Source organism: Pongo pygmaeus, chromosome 8 (assembly GCF_028885625.2).
Source record: "Pongo pygmaeus isolate AG05252 chromosome 8, NHGRI_mPonPyg2-v2.0_pri, whole genome shotgun sequence".
NCBI lineage: Eukaryota > Metazoa > Chordata > Mammalia > Primates > Hominidae > Pongo > Pongo pygmaeus.
The window spans coordinates 5,931,762-5,938,945 of NC_072381.2; the positions used below are offsets into that span (position 1 = coordinate 5,931,762).

At 48.2% G+C, this 7,184-nt stretch overlaps 1 non-coding gene across 1 annotated transcript; it reads right to left on the reverse strand.

The window, feature by feature from the left end:
• Positions 1–867: 867 nt before the first annotated feature.
• On the reverse strand, positions 868–940 carry TRNAV-UAC (transfer RNA valine (anticodon UAC)). Its single transcript has one exon. It is a non-coding gene; the product is annotated as a tRNA-Val (tRNA).
• Positions 941–7,184: the final 6,244 nt, after the last annotated feature.

The following is a 7,184-nucleotide window of genomic DNA, read 5'->3' on the forward strand; positions in this document are numbered from 1 at the left end:
CTCTACTAAAAAAAATACAAAAATTAGCCGGGCGTGGTGGCACGTGCCTGTAGTCCCAGCTACTTGGGAGGCTGAGGCAGGAGAATTGCTTGAACCCAGGAGGCGGAGGTTGCAGTGAGCCGAAATCACACCCCTGCACTCCAGCTTGGTGACAAAGCGAGACTGTGTCTCAAAAACAAAAACAAAAAACAAAAAAGTGGGGCCGGGTGTGGTGGCTCATGCCTCTACTTCCAGAAGTTTGGGAGGCCGAGGAGGACAGATCACTTGAGGTCGGGAGTTCAAGACCAGCCTGACCAACATGGAGAAACCCCGTCTCTACTAAAAACACAAAATTAGCCGGGTGTGGTGGCTCATGCCTGTAATCCCAGCTACTCAGGAGGCTGAGGCAGGAGAATCGCTTGACCCCAGGAGGCGGAGGTTGCGGTGAGCTGAGATCATGCCATCGTACTCCAGCCCAGGTAACAAGAGCAAAATTCTGTCTCAAAGGAAAAAAAAAAAAAAAGTGGAAGTAGCAAGGCCAGTGATGAGGCCATCCCAGTAACTCAGGCAAGGGAAACACGGCAGAGCCCATGTCTGAAAGGTGCTCCCACATTTCCACTCCCACCTGTTCTTCCAGAACTTTACCACTCCCATCAAGAGGTGGAGTCTACTTCCCTCCCCTTGAACCTGGGTGAGACTTTTTGACTGCCTTGACAAATGGATGTGGCAAAGCGATGCTGCATGACTTTCTTTCTTTTTTTTTGTTTTGAGACAGAGTTTCACACAATCTCAGCTCACTGCAACTTCTGCCTCTGGGTTCAAGTGATTATCCTGCCTCAGCCTCCCGAGTAGCTGGGATTACAGGCAGGAAAACAACAGACCATACCGTGGTTCCACTAGGGTTTGAACCCAGGATCTTCTGCGTGTAAAGCAGACGTGATAACCACTACACCATGGAACCACATGTGGCATCAGTTTCTAAGCTAGACTATGAGGTTATGAGGCTGGGCACGGTGGCTCACACATGTAATCCCAGCACTTTGGGAGGCTAAGGTGGGTAGATCACCTGAAGTCAGGAGTTCGAGACCAGCCTGGGCAACATGGCAAAACTCCGTCTCTACTAAAAATACAAAAAAAAAAATTAGCCAAGCGTGGTGGCACATGTCTGTAGTTCCAGCTACTTGGAAGCTTGAGGCAGGAGAATTGCTTGAACCAGGGAGGCAGAGGTTGCAGTGAGCTGAGATCGTGCCACTGCACTCCAGCCTGGGCAACAGAGCGAGACCCTGTCTCAAAATAAATAAATAAATACATACATACATACATAACATACATACATACATACATACATACATAAAGTTAGGCTATGACAGGCAATATGGCCTTGCCTGGCGCTCCCTCCCCCTCTGTCTCTCAGCTCACACCAGCCCACATGGAGAGACCGAGAGAGAGGCCCATGTGAGGAGGAACTGAGGTCGTCAGCCTGCAGCATCTGCCAGACACGGGTGATTTCAGCCTTCAAATCTTCCAGCTGCAATCCCCAGTCCCTGGGAGCAGAGACAAGCCATTGCTGCTGGACCCTGTCTGAATTCGTATACATAGAACCCATGAGCATAACCAAGGGCTGCTTTACACGGCTAGATTTGGGGGTAATTTGCTGTGCAGCCACAGTACCTGGAACAAGAGGATAATGGCTGGAGTTGCCTAGTGGCTGTTGGTGGGCTTGTTGAAAGTGAACCTATTTGAGATGCTGAATAGAAATTGAATTAACAAGATGTAGTCATGAAAGGAACAGAAAATGTCTTAATTATAAAAAAATTATAAAGACCCAGCCAGGCGTGATGGCTCATGCCTGTAATGCACTTTGGGAGGCGGAGGCGGGCGGATCACCCGAGGCAGGGAGTTTGAGATCAGCCTGACCAACATGGTGAAACCCCGTCTCTACTAAAAATACAAAATCAGCTGGGCGTGGTGGCGGGGGCCTATAATCCCAGCCACTCGGGAGGCTGAGGCAGGAGAATGGCTTGAACCCAGGAGGCAGAGGTTGCAGTGAGCCGAGATTGTGTCATTGCACTCCAACCTGGGCAACAAGAGCGAAACTCCGTCTCAAAAAAAAAAAAAAAAAACAAATATAAAGATACAGACCAGGCACGGTGGCTCACGCCTGTAATTCCAGCACTTTGGAAGCTGAGGTGGGCGGATTGCTTGAGGCCAGGAGTTTGAGAACAGCCTGTCCAACATGGTGAAACCCCATCTCTACTAAAAATACAAAAATTAGCCGGGCGTGGTGGCACACACCTGAGTGTGTGTGTACTAGCTTCTCAGGAGGCGGAGGCATGAGAATGGCCTGAACCCAGGAGGCGGAGGTTGCAGTGAACCGAGGTCGTGCCACTGCACTCCAGCCTGGGGGACAGAGGGAGACTATGTCTCAAAAAAAACAAAAAACAAATACAAATAAAGATATGAAGGAAGGCCCAGTTAGAATACATTTTTGAAAATACTTCTTTACATTTTTAATGATGCATGCATTTCATATTGAGAGCTTCATTCTTTTGGTTTAATAATTTGATCCTTGTTAAAATGCAGACAATTGGCTGGGCATGGTGGCTCATATCTTTGGGAGGCTGAGGTGGGCAGATCACTTGAGCCCAGGAGTTTGAGACCAGCCTGGGCAACATGGTGAAACCCTGTCTATAATAAGAAAAAAAATTAGCTAGGTGTGGTGGTGCATGCCTGTGGTCCCAGCTACTTGGGAGGCTGAGGTAGGAAGATCGCTTGAACTCAGGAGTCAGAGGCTGCAGTGAGCCGAGATCACACTCCTGCACTCCAACCTGAGTGACAGTGAAATCCTGTCTCAAAAAAAAAAAAAAAAAAAAAAATGCAGACCACTCAGGGATTGATAAAATTTGAAAATTTTTCATTAACACCTTAGCATGAATGAAGACTGAAATCTAGTTTTCTTTTTGATGAAGACAATGGAGGCACCCAAGGGCTAAGGACATACATCCCCAGGGAGGGAAGGAGAAAGAGAGAACTAGGAAAAGGGACTAGAAAGGGTGCTTGTCTCAATGCTTTTTTCAATTGAGCTCTTCTTGGTCTTGGGCTGCTGCCAACTTGATGATTTTCATTCACCTTTGACAACTCAGCCCATTAAGCCAAAGAGGCTCACCTGGTGCTACTGTTGCTAATACTAACAATGGCTCACGCGTGTTGGGTGCACGTGCTGGGCCAAGCATCATGCACACTGTAAGGTACATGGATGTGCTTTGGTCAAGGTGGACACTGAGGCAGATATACAGGCCTGCACGACTCAGTGAGTTTGGTGCACAGGTGCACACCTCCACCTGTTACATAACCTGTTTGTGTAAGTTCATACTTGGCTCTGGGCCACTATTGTCTGTTAAAGGTATAACTGCCCTGCTGACACTGTACAGGTGCTCTTGAGGCTCGGCTCGGCTCGACATGGCTTGATGTGGTGGGTGCGCTGGCGCCCAGAGAAAGGGAGACAGCCAAAGCTGTCCATCTTATAGACAGACAGGAGTGAGCCAGGACACAGCTCTGCTTGCTTGTGCCAGAGAAAGAAAGAGTTAAGCTGCTGACCTTGAAGGCAAGGGAGAGCCGACTGTGCAGCTGCAGGCGTGGGGGTCGCAGGAGCCACAGAGCCAAAGCAAATAGCAGAGAGAAAGGTGGACAGGGTGAGAGAGCTAATGTGAGAAAGCTGCTAATAAAAAGCCATTGATGAGAACTGCTGCTGAATAAAGCCATATTCACTTGCCTGAGCCCCCTGCCCAAAAGCGTTTCTGCTCATCCACCCGTACCCCTCGGACTTCAGCATGGGCTGGACCTGGACTGGAGTCTGACACACACCACCTCAGTTAATCTTCACAGTAAACCTGGGAAGGAGGCGCCATTTTGCCCACCGTTTACCAGGACACTGAGAGGCGGGGAGTGTGACCTGCATGAGGTCACTTGGAGCATCACTGTAGGGGACTAACATGCTACACGGCTATGCGGCCTTGTTCTCTGCTCCGAATGCCATCTTCACAGATTGTTCTCATGTCCCTCACAACTGCATATCTATAAACAAGTGGATTTGCTCTCTGGTCTCTAAGACTTTAAAATCTAAGGTTAAGGAGTGTGTGTGTTGGGGGAAGGGTGGGGACAGCAGCAAAGACTTGCACAGATAATTGTCCCCAAATAGTCTCAATGAAGGCACCTTTGATAAGGGCATATGGCAAAGCCCTGAACCGTCCCTAAATTTCAATTTTCTTCTAGCAGTCATATGACTGATCTATGGTCAGTAGGATGTGAACAGAAATGATCTACGTGCCTTCTGAAAAAAAGGGGGCATGCATAGCCTCCCTTTCATTCTTTTTTTTTTAATATTTTTTTATATATATATTTTTCGAGACAGGGTCTCACTCTGTCTCCCAGGCTGGAGTGCAGAGATGCAATCTCAGCTCACTGTAACCTCTGCCTCCCGGGTTCAGGCGATTCTCCTGCCTCAACCTCCCAAGTAGCTGGGAGTGCAGGTGTGTGCCACCATGCCCAGCTAATTTTTGTTTGTTTTGAGATGGAGTTTTGCTCTTGTTGCCCAGGCTGGAGTGCAATGGCACGATCTCGGCTCACTGCAACCTCCGCCTCCCAGGTTCAGGAGATTCTCCTGCCTCAGCCTCCCGAGTAGCTGGGGCTACAGGCATGTGCCACCATGCCCGACTAATTTTGTATTTTTAGTAGAGATGGGGTTTTTCCATGTTGGTCAGGCTGGTCTCCAACTCCTGACCTCAGGTGATCCGCCCATCTCACCCTCCCAGAGTGCTGGGATTACAGGCACGAGCCACCGTGTCCAGCCTAGTTTTTGTATTTTTAGTAGAGACAGGGTTTCACCATGTTGGCCAGGCTGGTCTCGAACTCCTGGCCTTAAGTGATCCACCTGCCTCAGCTTCACAGAGTGCTGGGATTACAGGTGTGAGCCACTGCGCCTGGCCCTCCCCTTTATTCCTGTTCCCCTCCACAGGTTGGGGAGCAATCTTGGACCACATGGAAAAGGGCAACCTACTCAGGACAGCAGAACAACCAGCAGAAGGAGCAGGGGGCTGACACCTCGGGCTGGTTGAGCTCATCTGTAGTTGGCTATGCCCAGATTCTTATGTGGGAAAGAAAATAAACTTTGGTTTAGTCCATTGTTATTTTCTGGTCTTTATTTAGAGACAGGGTCTCACTCAGTCACCTAGGCTGGAGTGCGGTGGTGTGAACATAGCTCACTGAAGCTGTGAACTCCTGGGCTCAAGGCATCCTCCAGCCTCAGCCTCCCAAAGTGCTGGGATTACAGGTGTGAGCCACCCCACCTCCATCTAATATTAAATCACAAAATGAAATTATCTAAGTCTGTATCAGCTGGAAGAGAGGAAAGGATGCGGTAGACCCAGGGCTCTGTGTTCAAGGGGCAGGGTGAGCCAGAAGCTGGATTTTGTTCCTACGTCTTTTGCATTCATTTCCCTTTTAGCTAATTGTGGATTTTCAGCAACACTTGGAAAAATAAAGACCATGCATGTTGTAGGCTGGCACAGGTGGAAGCTCTAGAACTCTGAGAGCCGCTTTAAAGGTACCACATACTGTAATCTAAATAGAAACACCCTACCATATCCAAGGAATCTGTGCCATCCCACTCCCAGCATTTTAGTGAGTGTCTGTGTATGCCTGTATCTATTCGCAAGAGCTTTTTTTTTTTTTTTTTTAAAGGAGCTATAAAGGAGATTATTTCTGCTGTGCTGTAGTCTGTTTTTTTTTCACTTATAAATGTATAACCCAAATTTTATTGTCATTATTTGAAATTATGTGTAGAGCTAATTAACCCAATATAAAAAGGACTCTTACAAATCAACAAGACAAAACTATGGTCAAAAGATAAAGCAAGAACTGGTTTCATTAATGGCCCCAATCAATGGCCTCTGTGTCCAGTCCTGTGGATTCTGCCCCCTACACTAATTCTGGGCATGACCATGCCTTGCTTTGGCCAATGGGATGGAAGCATCTACACAAACAGAGCGGAGACTGGAAAACACATTTAAGTCTCTTTCCTCTCTTGAATCTCTGCCATTGTCATGAAAAATCAGCCTGGGCTAGCCTAGTGGAGAGACCACGGAGAGCAGAGCCAGCTTGATCCACCCAAGGCCATCCTATACCAGCTCAGCAACCCACTGGCTGACGGGATGCAGGAGTGAGCCCAGCTGCGAGCAGCAAAGCCACCCAGATGCCCTACAGACTCCTGTTTCAACCCACTGAGCTTTGGGGTGTCTGTCATTTAGTAACAGCTAACTGATACAGGTAAAAATAGGAAAAAGAGCTATAATGGCCAAAAAACAAATCTAAAGATCTTCAATCTGATTGAGAAATGCAAGGCCGGGTGTGGTGGCTTATGCCTGTAATCCCAACACTTTTGGAGGCCAAGGTGAAAGCATTGCTTAAGGCCAGGAGTTCGAGACCAGCCTGGCCAACACAGTGAGACTCCCCTACAAAAGTGGCATCTCTACAAAAATTTTAAAAATTAGCTGAGCGAGCTGGTGCGTGCTTGTGGTCCCAGCTGCTCAGGAGGCTGAGAAGGGAGGATTGCTTGAGCCTAGGAGGTCGAGGCTGCAGTGAGCTATGGTCACACCACTGCACTCCAGTCTGGGCAACAGAGCAGGACTCTGTCTCAAAAAAAAAAAAAGAAATGCAAAATTAAAATCATGAGATATTACATCATGTTAGTAAAATTAAAATCATGAGATATTACATCATGTTAGTGGCCATTAAAAGTGTGAAACCGTGGCCAGGCGCAGTGGCTCACGCCTGTAATCCCAGCACTTTGGGAGGCTGAGGCAGGTGGATCACCTGAGGTCAGGAGTTCGAGACCAGCCTGGCCAACATGGTGAAACCCCATCTCTACTAAAAATACAAAAAAATTAGCCAGGGGTGGTGGTGGGCACCTGTAATCCCAGCTACTCAGGAGGCTGGGACAGGAGAATTGCTTGAACCCAGGTGACGGAGGTTGCAGTGAGCTGAGATTGTGCTACTGCACTCCAGCCTGGGCGACAGAGTGAGACTCCATCTCAAAAAAAAAAAAAAAAAAAAGTGCGATACCACACAGCTTTGGTGATGGGTATGCCTGGGAAGGAATCCTGGCAAAAGCGATGTCTGTGGTGCTCAAGACCCATCCCAGCCTCCTG